This window comes from Toxotes jaculatrix, chromosome 6 (genome assembly GCF_017976425.1).
Source record: "Toxotes jaculatrix isolate fToxJac2 chromosome 6, fToxJac2.pri, whole genome shotgun sequence".
Taxonomy (NCBI): Eukaryota; Metazoa; Chordata; class Actinopteri; family Toxotidae; genus Toxotes; species Toxotes jaculatrix.
Genome location: NC_054399.1, coordinates 22,405,722 through 22,426,378, shown reverse-complemented (window position 1 = coordinate 22,426,378; position 20,657 = coordinate 22,405,722). Strand labels below are relative to the sequence as shown.

Sequence of the window (20,657 nt, the reverse complement as noted above, 5' to 3'; positions counted from 1 at the left end):
CGCATGCTTTAAGAAAAAATGTTTTAAGACTCAGTAATGAATCAAATGTTTTAAATAGTTACTTCAACTAAAACATTAAAAATCCTACTTTTCCCCTCTCCTCCAGCAGTATGCAGCCAAAGGAAAGTTTTGGATTTCTTTGCCCGGCTTCTGAGATATTGGTCTGCAGGATTACTTTTTCTCCTCCCCAACACAACGTGGTGAAAAATGACAAAATTCAACGGTAACACTATTCTGGATAATCCACACGTCTCTCTGTAAACAGTATTCCTAGAGGGATATTTCTGTGCAATAAAATAGTTCCAGTGAAACCCATCAGATTTTTTTTTTTTGCAATACTATTGCCACACAGTCATAAATTTTATGTCTCATTATTGAGCAGATATGAAGTAAAAACAGCAGGAATAGACAGAGTGATGAAAGGAGTGAAAGCAGGAGAAAGAGGGAGGCTTGAATGGACATGCCCATCGGTCCTGGGTCAATGGATTTCAATCCCTACTCCCTTCCCTTCTTCCCCTTCTTGTTTCTATCCTGCCACTACAGCGTGGAGGTAGACAGAGGGAGAGGAAAAGGCCGGTGTCGGGGGGTGTTGGATGACATACAGCGAGGACGAGAGAACAGTCTTCTATAGGCTACATCTCCTCCAGAACGGTGTTTCCTCTCTGAGCAGCATTCCTGATCTTATCAGCCCCAATAATCTGCTGTTCTCATCGTGCCCAAACAGGGAGAGTCAGAAGCTGAGAGAGAGAGAGAGCGAAAATTCACTCCTTCACTCACTCACTCGCTTGCTCGCTCTCACACTAACTCTCTCTTTCTATGTCTGTTGGCTGGTGATAGAGTGATAAGGCTGGGAGAAAAACAGCGAGCTCTCTGCCGCTCAGAGGAAGTGGTCGCTCCATCCCGAGCATGCTCCAAAATCCAAAGGGCTACAAAAGGGGGGCAGAAGGCAAAGTCGAACAGTAGTGAAACTAGAGAAACTAACCACATTTAATCGCACGCTTTGCTACAGTACAGGGCCACAGAGTTCTATTTTCTCAAGCATCACTTCAGTAGTTCCATTTTATGCTACTTTCCAGCAACTACATCAACATGCTGCTTATATATTCATGCATCACTAACAATAATCCTGGAAAGCAGGTGAGCAGAGAAGCACTGCAGCATGTACGAGGGGCAACAGACCTGTGGAGACAAGTCTCATTTTCTGAGTGTTCCTGAACTGTTAATGGTGATATTAAATTCTACCCTGAGCTCGGCAATGGTTTCAGTGTCCGCACTTCACCTGTGGTCAGGCTGAGAGTCAGGTTGTATGTACGACTGCTGAGGCAAAGATTGGTTTGTTGCTGTTCTGATGACATGTGTACTGCAAACATGGAGCGGCTCTCACTGAGCCCCAGCGTGATATAATACACAGCACACTTATACCAACATAATACTTTGAGAGGAGACATTTTGCATAACAGTTGTGAAACATTTGATACTGTAAGAACATTTCATTGATAATATATCTGTACTTCACTTAAAGGAACACTATGATCTATCACAACCTGGGTTTTATTTCTGTTGCTTGTAAATGATCATTTCCAGCAACATTTCCAAAAAAATACGTCCAATCCGACTCAACTAACTCAAGCAGCCAGATGATCAGACACGTTATGGACAAACCCCTGGTAAACCCAACAAAGGTTAATGTTAAGGCACCTACATCTTTTTCTTTTCTTTGTAGAAATCAATTGCAGTTTACAGATTTATTTCCCAGTTGAACCATCATAACTGCTGCTGTGCACGCTCATGGTTTTATTGTGTAATACAGGATCATTAGTCACTTAACGGGTGTCTTACCTCTTGGGTTTTACCTTCAAATAAAGTTGTGTAGATAATCTGGCTACACTGTTTACAGCTGGTCTGATTGTCTGACTGTATGTGTTTGTTGCCCCATTAAAGGATTTTTTTGCGAAGCCACCACATTTCAAGATTTCAGCAATTACTTTGGTGAGTACAGTTTTATTGTATGTGAGAGAACTAGCATAACAAGAGTTGAAAGAAATGGTTGTTTGGGCATACATTCATTTTAATGGAGAGCTTGTACTTGGATTAGAGTATTTTAACATTTCAGTACTGCTGCTTTTAGTCAAGTAAAAGATCTGAATTCGTCTTCCACAAATCGGATCGAGCTAAGCGGTGAGGAGGGAGGTGGGAGGGCGGACAACATGACAGACGAGCACACTCAGAGGATGATTGAGTGAGAAAGAGAAATAAATTGAGCAAGAGGGAGAGAGAGAGAGAGGGGAAAACTAATGCGACAGAGCAGCATTAGGGTTACAGGAATGTGGGGGCTCCTGAGTTAAGAAGGGTTCAAAAGTGTGTGTGTGTGTGTGTGTGTGAAAGAGAGACATACTAGTGTGTGAATACTGGGGGGACTGAAAAGAACAACCCCAGAATTAATTACCCAATCAAGATAACAAGCCAGGGAAAGACATTAGAGGGGTCACACTACAATTAACCTTTTAGTCTAAACCACGCACACACACACACACACACACTCACACACACACACACAATGGAAGCCTCAGAGGTGGAGGTTTTTTTTTTTTTTTTTGCAGAAAACACTGAATGAAAGTCACAGTTGGATTTCACCTTCCTGGACCGACTTTTGCTGACTCCACGTCCCGATGTGCTTTTATTTTGAAGCATTTCCTGTGTTCTGTTATTTTTCGGGGGTATAGTGACTCTACCTGTCCCATTCCAGAAACCCTGGCAGAGCCGGGTTGTTTACAGTGGGATATTGAGTGAGTCGGGGGCTCGAGTGGAGTGGAGTCGGATGTGGTTCACACATTCCACCAGAGACTCAGATTACACTGCAGGAAACACCGGCCCTGCAAGACACACACTGCCTGACTCACTGATTTATAAACACACTGCTCTATGGGACACACACACACTCTCACAGAGACACACATTAAAACCTCAGCGACTCGCTCTGAGTCAGTACTACACCTCCATCCTTTACTCACTGTCCTCCTTTCTTTTCCTTCCTTCCTGCCTTTCCTGCCATTCTCAGACTCTCTTAGCTCTTAGCTGTGCTCCTGTTTTCTCCTCCTGTCCCCACAAAAAAAGACTCAGTAACAACAAAGAGACACAGCAGGGTGTTTGTGCAGAGCGTGACACCGTCTCAAGCAGTATGCATTTATCATTTGGTTTCTCAAACTGAAAAACATAATTTTACAATAATGCATTTGTCAAAATCAACACAGACGCATTAACATTTAGCATAATTATTCATTTATATTCCATGAGACTTTCACTACTAATCACATATCAACCTCAATCAGGATAAAAAGGGCCGTTCTGAAATACTGATTCTGTTTGAAAGATGTACTTTGTCAATAAGTTTCCAAGTTTCAAACAGAAAACAATAGGACATTGGTCGTTTGTCCAAATCTGTAAAAACTACTGCACATACATTTCAATTCTCCTGATGAGTGACATCTTGTGGTTGTGCTAATAAAGGCTATGCTCTCTCACTATGAAAAGCAGAAGTAGTGAGGCTGTGTCTATATAACCTCAAAATGTATCAGGGAGGAAGGTGAGGAGGACAGTGTGTTTCCTAAACATATCAAAGTACTTTTATTTGCATAAACATAATCAGACCTAAACCACACAGGTGACAGTCGTGCAAACACTCATTGTTCATTTTTGTGACGATCTCGGGGTTTGTTTTTCAAGGTGGCCGATTTTGTCCTGAGGACTTGTTGTGCTCAGAAGTTTTGAACCATGATGGGAGCCAACGTCAACTCCCTTTCTACAGGAGTAAAATATTCTGACAGTACAGATGCTTCAGTAAGAAGCACAGCAGTAAATAAATAATGGTTTCATGCATTCAGTGCATAAACCTTTAAACTTTACCTGTTGCCAAGCAGGACATTAATGTGCTCCTTTGTACATACAAGACACTGTATCATAACACAGTGGGTTTCAATATTGTGATATCAAATTACACATTTTATCTTTATTACCCAATCTTAGTGGAGTGATATCTGAGGGACAAGTTGTAAGGTTTTTATAGGGGTAGGAAGCTCAAGGTTCTATGGGAAATGTAGTTCAAACAATGATGCTCAAAACTGTTGCATATAAAACCTGAGATTACCTTTGGTGTCTCTTCTATATTTGGGGTTTTGTTTTTCATTCTCTTTCTCATTATGGTGAAATGCTGAAACCATAAAACAGCATGACTTAGAAAAATGTCATAGCAGTAAGAGGGAGCACAGGTCCGAGTTCACCCTCGGAGCTGTGGTCTGAAAACCTGCCCACATTCTCCACTCCTCTCCTGTGGAGGCTCTGTGCATCTGACAGTCCGGCAGCCATGTTCCCCAAAGCTGCACAGCGGAGAACACTATAATCAAGCCCAGCTGGGACTAGGGGGGCAAAGACACAGGCTGACATAACTCACCCTTCTCTCCCTCACCCTGTCAACAAGGCTCCCTCTCCCTCTCTCCCCCTTCTCGTTCTTCCTCGTCTGGCAGGTTTCTCTCGTCAGGCCCTGCGCCGAGTAAAGCTGGCTGATAGCACAGGAATCCTGGCCCACAACCTTCGGTGCTCCCTCGCTATCTCTGAGGTACACTGTGGCCAATAAATTACTGTAAGGTGCTGCAGATACACCTATCCATCACACACAAATAACGGCACAGTATGCCAATATGGCCGCCTATAGCCTTAAGCAGAAGTGAAGACATTGTCTTGGCGAGACCTTACATTCCTGCCTTATTAATAACCTGCTCCTGCTGTTTGTCACCGTCTTTATCAGTGCTTCTTTATGTTCGTACGCCTTCATATCCAGCGTAGCTCCAAACTACTGCCATGGCTTTCTGCTTCTCTCTGGGAGCAGTACCGGGTCAGTCTGTGGGTTGGACTGCTGAGGGGCCCAGGGTGGTTCCGCTCTGACGGTAGGAGGAAACTCCTTCAGGAAATACCAAACTGCCAGACACACACACACACTCACACACACACACACACACACACACACACACACACACACACACACACACTCACACAGGCACAATCCACAATCTCTCTTTTTCTTTCTCCTACAAGCAGGAATAAAGCTCCTGCACAAACTGCTTGAGTCTAAAAAGTCCAGCCGTCCTCGTCCAGTCTGTTTCAGTGCTGTAGGACTGAGCTTCTAACACACACACACACACACACAAACACACACACACAAACACACACACAAACACACACACACACACACACACACAAACACACACACAAACACACACACACACACACACACACACACACACACAAACGTGAAAAAAATCTGTTGGAAAACACACTCCTGTTTAATGTCGTCTAATTTTCTCAGGTATGGCAGTTTGCAGGCTAAACACGTTGGTGTTACACAATGCAGAGTTTGGCCGGCGGCCAGGCTTTTTACAGCACCAGTTACAGCTAACTTTAATGAGTCGGCTCAGTTAAACTATAAATCACTAGAGTCAAGTTTCTGCCCCGAGAGCCAAACCTCTCCACTCAGACTAGTAAAAGTTGATTGAGTTGTTTCCTACCTGAGGAGAGACAAAATGAGGTATATTAATTAATAATTAAGATCAGCTGCTGGGCTGCTGTCTGGTTCTACTTATTACAAAGTTTTTGTCTGCAGAGCCTGGACTCTCACTTTCTCAAACCAGGTTGTCAACCATGCCGATAGATTCTGTACTGTAATATCACTTGTTTTCACAAAAAGGTTTTCTTCAATCTTGATTTGACACTAGTAGGATGATCTGTCTTATTTCATTTTTTCTTATTATTTACAATGTATGTGAAACTGCAACATGAACATGTAAACTTACTTCAAATTCAAGATCAAGATTTTGTCACAGCTATAAATGAAAGAAAACACATTTCATGAGGATTATGGACGGTTTGCAGAGTCGGGGAAGCATCCACAAAAATAAATCATTTCCGCCTCCCCTGACATTATTCAAATACTTGTAGGTTAGTGATGACGCAACAAACCTGAGCTGTTTTGCATGTTTTTCGACCGTTGATATCTGTGACGCTTGGCTCTTCTTTACGATGTGTGTTCTTTAGATAGGTTCCCTCTCATTTTCATATTTTCTTGAAATGTTAATGGGCTAAAACAATAAGAGTCAAGAGAGAAAACAAACTATTTATATGTAGATGAAATCATGCAAGTGATGGCAGGTTACTGAACAAAGCCGCAGTGATTTCCATCATGGTATCAGATTTGACATCTCCCACTGATTTGATCTGCAAAATTCAGATTTGATGATACAACCCGCGTTTATAGTGCGACTACAAAGTAAAAAAAAAAAAAAAAGGGAGCTGTAATACCTCATCACTGTCAGATGTAGACACCTAAATTTAGCTGAACCGAAAGACAGAATTTAGTTTCAAGAGCCTCTAAGTTGAGTTTCTAAAATTTCATTGCTAATTTTATAAGGTTTTGCCAGTGTTAAGGTCAGATATTTTTGGAAGTGGTCTGATTTTTCTGCATGTTTAAAAAAAAAACAAAAAAGAAACCTTCAGAGCTTTCTGGCTTTCTTTCTTTTTTTTTGTTCAATATTTGCAAATGTCTCTGGATTACATAACAGTTGGCCTGTTTGTAGAAGGCACTCTGCAAGCCTGCCTAGTATGAGATGTGTTGTGCAGTGTGTAACCGTTTGAAAAGTGCTACGATTATCCTTGTTTTACATGTGTTTCGATGTTCTGTTTGTCTGAAATGCACCTCAGAGTGTGCATTTATGTTTGTGTGTTTTCAAGCTGCAGCACTGTGGCTGACCACAGGAAGTTCTAATCAGCAGTGTGGTGTGGCTGCTACCTTCCCTTTCCCCTGGTGACCTCCTCCCCACCCCTCTCCCTCCACAATAGAGATACCAATATCACATTACCGACTCCGAGGGTTAAGGGTCAATCCCATTTTTCAGCCCTCTCTGTCCCTTTTTCCCCTTACAGATCTTTTCCCAAGGGTTACAGCCTCCTGTCATCTAAATTCACATTAGTTCACGCGTGGCGAGGGAGTGGTATCCGTCGGAAACCCTCTGTCTCCTCTCCCACACTCATCCGCACACCCGTTTTAGTGTCCCCTTGACAGACAGTTCTCTGATCTCAGAGACCACTCACACAAAGAATTGGACATGGTTAAAAACATGTCTAAAACACGGCTGGCCTCTTCATGTCATTGTGTTGGTGTGTCTCTGTTACACCCTGGATTAAGCCTGTGTTTCAGTGCTGTGGAGGCTCAGGTTACTGGGAGGTAACACTGATCCTGTCATGACCTCCTGCAAAGAAAACCAAGCATTTTGCAATAATATTACAAAGTAGGAGAAGTTATTTCGGGAGTCCAGGGTTCCACAAGTAAAAGTCCTGTTCATATTCTGCATAGACAATCAGGTCTTTTACACTGCAGGAAACCTAACCTGTAACCTGGGGCTTCTCATAACCTGGACTTTTAAGATCCCTGGGAGCCTGTGGTACTAGGTTCTTACTTGCATTTCTACATTTCAAAAAATGGGACATTTTTAATAGACTTTATTAAAAAAAGGCAAAAGCAGGACTGACCTCATAGTCTCATGTGCTGTCAGTAAGTGAAGAAAGTGGCACTGAGTTCATTATTGATGAACATAAAACACTCGTTTTCTCACCGTGGAAGAACCCAAAGGCCCAAAAAATAAAATAAATAAAAAAGTGCTTTTGATTTTGTCCCTGCTCTGTTTGGCTTCCTGTTGGATTAAATTTCTGTCAGAGGTCAGATGCTGCTTTCGTTGTAGCTGTTCTTGTCCTGATGTGACAACACATTTGCTTGACCAGTCACTATGGACAGACCCATCAGCAACACTTGAACCTGGATTTAGTTTCACCTCCTGAACAGAACCAAAGTTTAGCTGCAGGTACTCGCCCTCACAGCAGAGAACAGTGGGGATAGAAGCAGAACCCGTCTCAACAGCTACAAGTTGCATTTTGTCAAAGCTAAACGAGCTGACTGACATCTGTCTATCTCCTGAGAAGATGTTTGATGACAAACATTTAATTATTCAACAGTTAAAATCAGTACATATTTTGATTCTGGCTAATTTGGCTGATTCGAGTCTGATTGGCTTTCACTCTGCAGCGATGATTACTGTGGCTCATGGGTATTGAAGTATTTATTCAGTTCACAGACTTTGTTGAAATTATTACAGTTCATGGTCATAACATGAATTTACAGAGGAGACTCCAGTGCTGAAAAACACTGAGGATAGAATTAAAATAAATCTTTGAATTAGGAATTAACAGTGGAGGGAAATTACTTCTGCAACAATCAGCTTCTTAATCAAAATACTCCATAGGAAGTCAAACAAGCCACTTAGTGTGATGTACACGTGGCTGAACGCAGAGCGGTGTCTTAAATCACAGCCTCTACACTACAGAAAACCGCACCCAAACCTAACATGTGCATTTGGGTGAAGTGTGCTCTCCTCCTGCATACAAATCTGCTTTTGATCATGTTGTGGTTCCTCAAGTACATAATCCCTTTTTAATTACAGTTTGACTCTCCATCAAACAAGGGAGCAAGAGCTTTATGTCACTTAAGCTGACAGGTGATCATTTTCTCGCACACAAACATAAAATCCCTACAAGTCTGGATGTTTATTTAGAACCAGACGTTAGATTTATAGCCCATGTCCTCCTGTGGGTGTGAGGTTTTGTCATCACTACTTTTTAATGTTCTATTATATGTGTTAATGTGTGGACAGTACAGTGTGTGTAATGTACTATAAGCCTTGGCACTGTGTGTGTTTTTGTTTGTTTGGCTTCATCAACAGAGGGTCATAGCTGGTGTACATGAACACAGAGGAAGTTAGGGACCCGATTGATAATCATCAGATAAGCAGGCCTATGATAATGTGAACACAGAGATGACAAACATACCGCCTGACAGGTGAGGACAGCTGATGTCCTCAGACAGAGGACATTTAAGAACTGGTGACACAAAACTTGATAATGCGTTTGAGTACCTGAGCCTGGACTCATCAAAAAGCCGAGCTGAATATCTGTGGAAATTGGCTGACAGGTTGTTCTGGACACTGACAAATTTCAGCCACGAGTGAAAATGTGTGACCACTTCTGCGACCTTGTCTTTTATCGTTCTCTATCATTTTCCATCCAAAGCAGCAGAAAGCCTGGCTGTCAGCAATCTTTCCAGACTGCAGAATTCCAGGTAAAGGAAAAGTGAATGGCTTTACTGTGAACTATCCTGGAAAAGGACACCCAATTCCTCCCTAATATACGGAAACCTTTTAAAATAATGCTAATATTTCATGCTTCTTTTGTGTGAAAGCACCGTGGGCCTCTGCCAAACATCCAAACTCTGCACTGATAGCCCGTTTCGTGTGTCAAGTGCCATAAATTCAGCCGGCGGAGCTCGACAAAGCTTGTTCGGTGGATAAATCACGCTGCTCATAAAAGCCATTTGCTTCTTTATGTCTGTCTGGTGTTCAAACATTCACCTCTATCCATCAACGAGGCAAACTGCTGTCAGAACACTAAGGCCTCTGCTTCTCTCGTATTTCCCCTTATCACTGGCTTCTACTGAGAGGAATCTGAGGAATCCTGGACCTCAGTCTGTTCGCCAACACCCACCACAACGGGGTGAAACACAGACACATGCTGCTTGACTAATTTCTGACACATAAATCGTAAATTGATCGCAGATGCCGGGGCTAACTAACTGCCACTGAGAAACAAAAGTGGAATAAAACAAAATAACTGACAATGATGCGCGAACCTGAGCTTTGGGATGATGTTTGCATGATGATAAAGTCATAAACGGGCTCACAGCCGACCGCCGCCGCTCCTTGTTTTAAAACCTATAGTACAGTATAGGAACTCCACCCAGCCAAACAGGCTGGGTTTGCTGCCTCAGCACTTCTCCATCCAAACAGCTGCGGTTCAGTTAGAGGTCTCACTGCCTCGGCCCCGAGATGAAGCACCTCAGAGAGCCAGCAGTCCTAACCGTCCCCCTGGCTTCCACCGCCGGCCTCTGACTGACACCACTACACTGCCAGAGACATAAAGCAGGATAATAATAGCTGCTCATTCCTCCCTATCCCTGCCGACCAGACAGGCCCGCATTATCCAAAACCATATTTAACTGAATGATAACTGACAAATGAAGGTGAATACCTCAGCGTACAGCCTCAGATCTGTGAATCCAGCACAACATATTTAGTGGGTCACTATCTTGGCAGGTCATTGACTCTGCCTGATGAATTTTGTGACAGTCTTGACATAAAAGTGGAAGAGTCCCTTAAAAGGAAAATTCCATTTTATTCATGAGCACTGTGTTTTGTGGTTTTGTCCATCTTTCTTTCTGGTTACGATAATACTGCACTTTATCACTTTACAGAAACAGCGAGTGCATATGTCATCGCTGAACTTCTCGTTTGGGGCTAAAAAGTTACCAAAAACATCCATTTTAATCAGGAAATTTTAAAATCAATTACCTAGAAATCATCAGTGGAAACACCTTCCAGTGAAGTGACCTTTTAACGCAAGGATGTTTCAGTCAAGTGCTCCTCTTCAGCTTGTAAACTGGAAACACCAGAGGGGAGTTTTCCAAAATGCCCCTCCATTAATGACGGATTTTCGGATTTCTGTGTTAAGGATTCAGCACAGACTCATTGACATAGACTCAACAGAACTCTAACAGTCTGCTGCATTGTAAAACTGTGCGTGTGCACCACCGAGGTAAAGTTGAACTGTGAAAAATTCCTGCAAAGCAATGGATGTTTACGAGGGACAGACTGGGATAACTTTAACTTTCACCTTTACTTTCACATCTGGTAAAAACTAGTTTAGATAATGGGGCTGAACGTTCCTTCTGGAAAACAACCTGTTGATCATAAGGGTGAAAAAAAGGGAACAGTGAAAAATTTTCATCACTCATCTCCCCGTTTGTATCACAGGGACGCGGAGATGTATTATGTGTTATTTCGAGACAGGACAGATCTGTAAAGGTTTATTGCCTGTGTTGCTCTGTTGACAAACAGTGTGTCGACTGACACCAGATTCATTTGGGGAAGCCTGGCTGCTCTTCACTGCAGAGCAGTGTTTCCATGTCACTTTATCTCTATAATCAACCTGCTGGGTTAAAATTCTGTAATAACCCAAAGGAATAACAGCCACAAGAACGAAGATGAGATGAGAATTTTCCTTTAAGCAGAAGAAAATAAAACAGCTGATGGGTTGAGGAGCCTCTTGTGCTTTGAAAAACCTCTCAAATAGACGCCTAAGGAGAAATCCAACTTCATACTGGGAAACTCTGATATAGCCACCATATTTCAGGCTTCATTAAGTAGCAGATATTACGCAGTTATGCTGTTAAAATCTTCTCTGGGGCACAGGGACAGAAATGTATGAGTTACTGCCTGCCAGGAGCCATTATGTCAGCAGCACACATGTCTGTGGGGCCATACCTGTTTTTCTCATTGTTGGGATGAAGAATTTGCTCCATAGCGGGATCTGACACCGTGGTTTCTGCAGTATTACCGCCTCTCACTGCGTCTGTGCATGAGTTCTCTATCACTACTGTTATTGTTTACTAGAAAGCGGTAATTGGTGTGGATTTAAAGAAAAGAGGTTACACAATATAGGCTGAAAAACTGAGACGCTTGACAATCACGCGAGTCACTCAAGCAGAGCTCGTCTCATCCTTTTCCAATCAGAGAAACTGCAATACTCATTCTGTGCTTGGAGACAGCACTACAAGGATCCTGGGAGTGGATTTATGAAGTCTGGACCGCCTGCATGGAGTGAAATAAAACCCAACACCAGCTTCGCTTCTTCAGCGATGCCTGAGTGCCTCATGTCTACTGCTACAAAAGATACCACAATGGTAAAGGTGTCAGTATGCTTCAGCTATGGTCCGACAGCATCTGCAAATCCCTCTGCTGACACTATATTGACACTGGCATTGGCAGAGGGCTGCATCCGACAATTACTGCCACTGTCTGGAAGTAACAGTTTCAGACAGGCAGGTGTGCGGAGGTGTGATGGTAGGCAGGCTTTGAAAACCTTTCTACTTCTGTCGTATTGCAGGTGTACAAACGAGTGCAACTCTATGAATGCCTTTGGGGAAAGGTCTGCTGGGGTTTTCAGTCCCACCTCACTCCCAGTGTAAACATTCAAAACAGTTAGAAAAATGTTTGCTTTCAGACATAGTTGGACATCACCTTGTGCAAAATAGCTCAATGAGAGGATGCCATCATCTTAAGATCCCTGGTTGTTGTTGTTTTTTTTTTTTGGTTTTTTTTTTGTTTGTTTATTTTGTTACTGCTGGTGACATATCTGGCTCATCTTGCGGTCTTTTATCTAATCAGCATTTTTTTTCCATTTGCTTTTTAATGCTGTTGGTTTTCAATGTTTGTTTTGCAAGAAGCAAAGTGTAACTAATTAACATAGATATTACTCTATATATCCCACCACTACCACGTCAGCCTGTTACTGTTCCATGTTTGCTTGCAGTAAGATTGAGATGTAACAATAAAACCAAATATTTTAGATGCATGCTGTTCCTCTGACTCTGCCGCTATTTTGTTGTTCCAGCCTCACAGAGAGATGGATTGCATAATCCTACAGCTGCAATGTAACATACACAGTTTTTTTTTAAAGTGCCTTTAAAAGAAAGTAGGTAACTAAGACAAATTAATATCCTAATAGGTTGGTAGGTTTTCTGGAATTAAGCTCTACATATAGTGTGCATACAGGGGTGTGGAAATATATCATCTAGCATTAACCTCTTGAACTTTTATTTTCTCTCGAGTCCTCAGGAAGTTGACTAGAAGTTAAAATCAAGTTTTTTTTGGTTTGAACAATGACACAAACACACAATGTGTTTGTTTGATTGTGTAAATATTATCTCTAATAATAATTTTAATGATGGTATTAAAAAGATCAATGCGATGCATGTTGCATGTTTCTTGTCATTTAACATTTTATCCCAATGTACGGATTTTCTAACTGTTTGTATGATACCAGGGCATGTGCTTGTGCATGTCCAGGCTCAGAGCCTTGCATCTACTCTACAATGGTTTTCCATGATCCGCTGCTCGCCAGCAGGTGATGTCTCTATGTCCACCTTTGTTCAGTTCAGCTTCGTCTGCGGGAGCAGTCAAAGGACGCTCTGTGAGACTCATGAGATCACTAACTGAAACAGTGGAGAGGCAGGTCACAACATTTCATCACAAAGCCGCAAGGAATGCATTCAATATCACATACTGAAGATGTCTAATTGTGTCACAGTACCCAAGAGTAGAAATGTCATTTAAATTCAATAAAACTTGACAATGCAAAACATCATTTAGAAACTAGATCAGTCAGTTGTGTCTTTGTCACGTTGATGACCTCAACAGGTGGTTTGACTCTGCTTGCCAACAGTCATAAAAGGTTACCACAACACCCTCTGCTTTTATTTCTCTGGATCACTGGAGCCATTGTCTGGGCTCCTCATCCAATGATGACAGGCCTGATGACGTATGAGAATATGCGGCCGAGTGTGTTTCAGGTGAATTCGTTACGCACATCTCACTACTGGAATGACAGCCATGCGAAGCAAGAAGGAAGTTTAGAATTAGGACTTTCGCACATGCACACGCACTCACGGACAGGCAGGTGACAGATGCCGAGGTGTGGTGTGTCGAACGGGCTATTTTTAGAGGTTGATGTGGGAGCTTTTGATTCTTACCTGAAGTCTGGGTACAAAAAAAAAAAAAACAAAAAACAAAAAGAACAGGCAGAGCAAGAGCTCTGTGAAAATCTCACAAGTGTGAAAGCAATGCACATTTTCTCACTTATCACTTCATGCCAGTTTCTGCCATGCTGTATTTGGTCTTGGCTGCGTGTACAAGTGAAAGTTAAAGCTCTATCTGCCAATAAATAATGAACAATGGCACCACTAACCAGCCAGAATGAGATCTGATGCAGTGGCAGGATGTTGCACAGGGTCAGAGCAAAGATAAGCACAGGATTTATTTGATCAGTGTCTTTCCTCTCTTTGCATGAACACAAAGATAAATCCTAACCTGGAATGACAAACAGCGTGCTCTGTGTGTTTGTTTACGCGTACGCAGCACACTCTCGACACTCACTGACACAGGCCGGTGTAGCAACAGAGGTATGAAGCACTCCTGCCTTTCGCGTTTGTTTGTGCCGCACAAGAACAAACTTGCATGCTTAAAACAAAAAGTTAATCGTCATGTATTGACAGTACGTGACTGCACCACAGGGAATGCTGGTACGTGACTCTAACAAAGCCTAATTTACATCTGTACTTCTCGATACATGGGAACCTCAGATGGTGATCCCTCTCTGTCAATCAAAACATGCCACAGAGATAAAGAGCCTCCCACTCATGCCACTGTGAACCGCAGTGATGTCAGTGTGCTGATCATGAAATTATGTTACGCTAAAATTATTAGGAGATTAATTGACTGGTGGAAAATTAAACAACAACAATTGTGACAGTTGATTTATCTTTGGAGTCATTCATCAAGCCAAAATGTCAGCACAGCCACAGCTTCTCATACTGCAGGACGTGCTAATTTTCTCTTTTTTTATACTACTTTACATTTAATATCTTTGGAGTTCTTGGACAGTTGGACAGACAAAACAATAAACTCTAAAAATTATCTGATTAATGAAAAAAAGATTATTGACCCAACGTCTGTCTGCTGCTTTTCTAACCCTTAAAGGGGGACGATCTCGCCTGAGAGGACTTTCCCGAGCTGTTGACCGATTCCTGTTGCATCACTGTGATTGAGACTGAGACGTAGGAGCAAAAGGGTGTGCTGAGAAAATGACGGTGGAAGAGTTATAGGAACACAGACGGGACCGAGACAGATAAAGACAGATTGAGAGACAACTTCCCATTTATCACCACTCCTCCTCCTCCTCTGCTTGAGAGATTGGACAAAAACCACAGCGCTGTCACTCAACCTGCAACAGTTTACACCCTACAGCGACACATGAACTTGGAAGTATGACAGGAGGGCTGCATTAGTACAGACACGCACAAGTGCGCACTTGCACGCAGACACACACTGACTCTACTACGTGCATGTATTCGTGCACTGACACACACACACACACAACTGCCATGGTCCAAAAGTAGGTCTACTTTCAGTGCTGAGATAAATTGTGATCTTCAATAAATATTTCAGGTTGAGGTTTAAATGAGGGAAAGAGAAACTGCATTTAAAAACCTGCACATCAATTATCAGTCATCTGACATGTTGTTGGGAAACTCTCCAATGCCTGAACTTGCACTTTACCTTTATTTTTATGACACTTGGGTCAAATGAAACCCCTAAACTGGACACACGTCTGAACCGAAAATCAGCTTAAAGTAGCAAAATGAGGTTATTTTTGACAACAAGAGCACTGCAGCCTGAAGCTACAGAAGCTAAACCAAAAAGAAACAAGATGAACAGCACACTGAGTTTAACTGGACTGGATCAACTGACTCATCAGTGAATGATTTGAAAAAAAAAAAAAGTGTTAGCTAGTGAAAGTGAGAGTTTCAAGGAGAGAGGAAAGTGGTGGAGGAGATTTAAGGTGAATCTGAAGGCAACCAATTACAAGTTGCACTGCACATTACAAAGGGAGGAAAGGGCCATAACACTGTGGAAACTTTACAAAGAAATATAAATATATGACGTAAGGTTTAATACATAGTAGAGATAGCAGTGAAAGTATAGCCTTCTTTTTTTTTCTTTTTTTTAATCTAAGTCGCCTCAGCCCTCCAGCTGCATGGTGCAATATTATATAACAAATAATTGCTTTTGTGGTCTGCACTTTTCGTGTTTCTGGTGAGACACTAACATGAATTACATTATTGAAAAAGTTTCAAGGCGGTTTCCATTTTTATTGTCGTTTGGATGCTCAGCACGCTTGACTTCTCGTGTCAAAAATAACAACCTCATGAGATCTCGCAAAACACCTGTGCACACTCCTAAGCACTAAGGAAACCATTGCAGATTACTCCAAATAGTTAATTGATCATACTGTAATTCACACACCTATTTTGCCTCCACCTGTGCTCCTCCCTGCCCTGCTGGTTAACATCAGCATAGCTCCCTTCTTGAATCACGAGCATTAAATAAAGGAGGATCTCACACACAGCTTGTAATCCGTTACAGCCTTGTAAATCTCTCAGCGTCTTAACAAAACGGTGAGAACCAGACAGAGGAAACCACTTGATCACACCAGAAATCTCCAAAGCCACGATCCTGTCTATCACCTGGCAACCAAAACTAATCATAACTATTAGAGCATAACACACTGAGACACACCTTTGCAAAGGCTCAGGCAGAGACCGCTCACCTGAGCCAAACCTCAGAGCTGGCAGAAACCTCAGAGCTGACAAGTGTGACTGACAGCTCTGCAAAGCCAATACAATGGAAACAAACAGCAGCCATGACAGTTGGTGCAGTTTGAAACTTACCTGCAGCTTCATTCAAAACAACCCTGACAGCTTCAAACCACATTTCTTTCTCTTTCTCATGTGACTCTCTGCAGAAAATGCAGGTAGCTTTATTTCCCTCTTTTTAACCAGCATGTTTCACATTCAGTAAACAGCTTCCATGACCGCAGACAAACTCGCCGTCAGCTCTGCTGCCTTGGGGCGTCACATCCCAAATAAACACAGACAAGTGCACAAGTCCACACAAAGACACACACACTTGCACCACATGTGGAGCACACCTGCATATTGTAAGCCCCCCCGTTTGCTCACTCCTGTCCCAAAGGGGTTGGGGGAGATAAATGAGCTCATGTCAGACACACACACTGGCAGGGATAATGATGAATTACATATATATTAGCACACAGCCTGAGGACATACTCCTCTCACATGCAACCACACACACACACACACACATTTTGCACATGGGCCCCCATGGATCCAAATTTTCTTGCACCTAAACAGCAACCATGACAATGAAAAGGTCTGAGTCAGCTGAATTCTTAATGTACACACACACACACACACACACACACACAAACACACACTTGATGACAGGTATTTCCACTTGAGGAGAGGCACAATGCTGAGCTGTGAGCTCGGTGTCAGTCACTTCCTGTCTGAAGGGGTCAGAGGTTAAACACTCTTCAGTCTCTTTAAGCCCTACCATAGAAATAAAGAGATAGTGAGACAGAGACAGAGCAGAGTTTTCCTCTCATTATCCCTGTTTCACAGAAACCAGAAGTCATTCAACTTCATTCACTCACAAATGGGACAATCAGAAATATTTCCAGTTTAGAAAGAAAAATCCAAACGCAGAGATGATAGCTGAGTGCATGAAGCTGGAACAATAAGTCAACTGATCGATCGTTGAGTCATTTGTCAGGAAGATATTCTGCAAGACTGATGATAATAGATGAATCATTTAATTAAGAAAAAAGAAAAAAAACATTTTTTGTTTTTCTGCTTTTCTCTGTTTTATATCAGTGCAAATTGAATATATTTGGATTTTGCACTATTGGTCGAACAAAACAAAACATCTAAACTCATCACAATGGGCTTTTGCAACTTGTCAAAGACCTTTAGCACTATGTTTTCACATAATAAAAAAAAGAAGAAAATAAAACACATTATGAAAATAATCATAAACAGCAAATAATTGTTAACAGACATAGAAACCTATTACAGAATTTTAGCTTTTCTCTGATTCATTGGCTTTCTGTTCACACCCACTTTTAATATTGAACCATTTCGCAATATTTCAGAAAAAATCAGAATCAGTCCTAACCTACAAACAAAGCCAGATCACCATCTGAAATTAATTATTATCATTATTATTAAGAAATAATAAGAAGCAGTGTGATCTGGAGTTTGCTTGCCTGGGTTTGAAAGTTTGGTTGGGGCCATAATTCACTGTCCACATGTAATTATGGCCCCAAACACACCTGAAAACTGATTCTGTTTTCCAGTTTACACCTTCATGATAAATATTTAGTTCTGTGCCACATGTGAACAGAAGAATTGGGTCAGACACAGTAAACCAGGCAGCTGTAAACAGAGACAACTGTGTCTACAAACCACATCTGCCAGTTCTGACTGATTCTGCAGGACGTGTCAGTCCTCTGAGATCTTTTGTCTCATCACTCACAGTGACATCTTCACGCTTATGTGACCTGACATATGTGTTCAACTTGTCATCAGTCTGCAGGAGTATGATTGTTTTGACAAAAGGGATGTATGATGGCACTGATTTGCAACGGTTTCATTAATGTGTGAAGTTCAAAAACAGCAAAGCCGGTGTTAATGATAGGATCCCTGCTTTCTGTCGCCCAACTTGTTACACATTCCTGTCAATATTTCCACACCACTCCAATCATATACAGGTGGCAGTAATGTGCCAAGATAGCAATGCAATGCCTCAGCAAAGTCAGAGAAGAAGATGACTGCTAGAAAGTAAACATGGATGTAAACAATGCTGGTTTCAAACTTTTAAAAATCAGCTCTGAAAATGTTTTATGAGGAAGAAAATACACTCAACACATCAGGGACACACACAATGGATTGTGGTCAGAAACACTGAATAGAAACATAACACACTTTGTGACATAGTGGAACACAATACAGTACATCTGCCCTGCAAATTAGTGCAACTACCACTGCTACTACTTACTTACTCCAGCTTGTGGTGTTGGGAGACATTAAAAGGTGTTTCTACTATCCTGTTTAAACTCACTTGTACATATGGAGGAAGGAAATATGATGCAATGTATTTACAAGCCCACAGAACTGAAATAATACATCAGTGAAAAAATGATCAATCAGAAATTCACTTTGTGGTTTTACTGCAGCTACTTCAGATAATCACAAAGAACGCAGTGTGAAGTGGTAACAGACTGCGTGACAGTCTACAGGGGCTTTTATTTTTCTGGTCACTCTGGGATATTTTACAATAAGTTTTGCTTTATGTTGTTGTTTTGCTTCAGTCTCAAAACTTTTCGTAGTGTCTCCATAATTTCACGTGAGTGGATGTTTACCTGCAGTCACTCAAAAGTTCACCTCGATCCATTTCATTGACAGAGTGGGCTGTCGGACGTTTTCGTGCACTGCATTCCACATTCATCACGCATCCCATCACTCATCACGTTTGTTGATGCATCGCAAAAGCGCTTGTGAAAAGATACCTAACTGTTTCTTCGCTGACAGGATGCTGTTAGCTGACGTGACAACTCCCTGGACTGGTTTTCAGTGCAGATTCGGGGTTAGGACCTTGACTGAATGAGCCAACATGCACAAAGAACACTGAGCCAGGTGTGTGACCGATGCTTCCACCACCTCAGCAGTCAGTCAGCGGGGCCTCCTTGCTAATCCTCCACCATCACTCAACTGGATCTCAGCTCTAATCTTGCCAGGCCAAAGCTCAGCAGAGGGGCACTCCTGACTTTAAACTGAGAACCTGACAGCTAATCTCGGCCACAACACCCCAGGGTAACCCTACACCCTCCACGGGGAGCAGCCACAATACCCCTCGGGCACAGCGATGAGAGAAAGACCTCCCAAATGTCAAAGACACTTCACACTTAGAGAGAAATCCCTGAGCCAGAGATAATGCACTGGCTCATTTTTTGATTTGGATGCACACACAGATATTCTTGTCCACTCTTGTCCCCGTACAAGCTGACGAAAACTGACACAGATGGTCTTTTCCTGTGCTATCAAACTGGCCTTTCACTCTGAAAATTCCCCCTGACTAACGGTGTTAGTGGATTTAACTCACGCCCTCAGTATTAAAGGAAACTTTTCAAGGTTGCTTGCCTGAATATGTGCACCCATTCAGCACCAGCAGGCAGGATGCAGCCTACATTACTCTTAAAGAGGCGAACTGGCCTGTTTCCAGCTGTTTAAAAGCATACAATAAGCAGCCTGAGAATGTCAGCTGGACCCGTTATGGCTGATAAGTGTATGGTTCCAGACACAATGACCGGCAATCAGATACATGCAGAGAAAATATGTTATATTCATTCTAAGGTCAGGTATATGGAACAGGAAATAGGTGCTGTGCTGTGTCATGAATTGTATGGAACTATATGAATTACACATTATAGTAGACCAGCTTCATTCTGGGGCAGTTACTGTTGCTTGTTTATACTGTCTGTATTCCTGTCACATACACTGCACAGAAAGGAAGAAATCGGAAATAAAATGAAGCTAAATGCTCCTGAAAGACAAAGACAGGCAACAAAAAAGTATCACCAAAGCAAAGCTACCAGTGTGGTCCGCAGCTTATATCATATCATAATGTAATAAATAAGTGATACGATGGCCTGGGCTGTAGGTATGGGGCAAAAAAACAAAAAAAAATATTTGTTTCTTATAAATATCTAGTGTGAAAAAAACACGCCGACACCAGTGATGAAGATAACTGCTGTCAACCTGGCTCAGCACTCAGAGAGTATAGGTGTTCAAGGTCAGTTGTCAGTTGTAAACCAAAATGAGAGGGGGTCGTATTTTATTCCCCGCTTCACCCGCTGAAGAGCTAAACATTTACATGTCATTTTTATCTTTAGATGGTAGTTATGACAGTACAAGGAAATAGGAAACACAGGGAGAGGAGGGGGTGATGGATATAAAGGTACCATGGCAAACT

The 20,657-nt window shown here is 42.1% G+C and overlaps 1 protein-coding gene across 1 annotated transcript in view; it reads right to left on the bottom strand.

Moving 5' to 3' along the window:
- gmds (GDP-mannose 4,6-dehydratase) overlaps positions 1 to 20,657 on the bottom strand; it is a 148,015-nt gene that overhangs the window by 12,783 nt on the left and 114,575 nt on the right. The gene's annotated exons all lie outside the window — the stretch shown is intronic.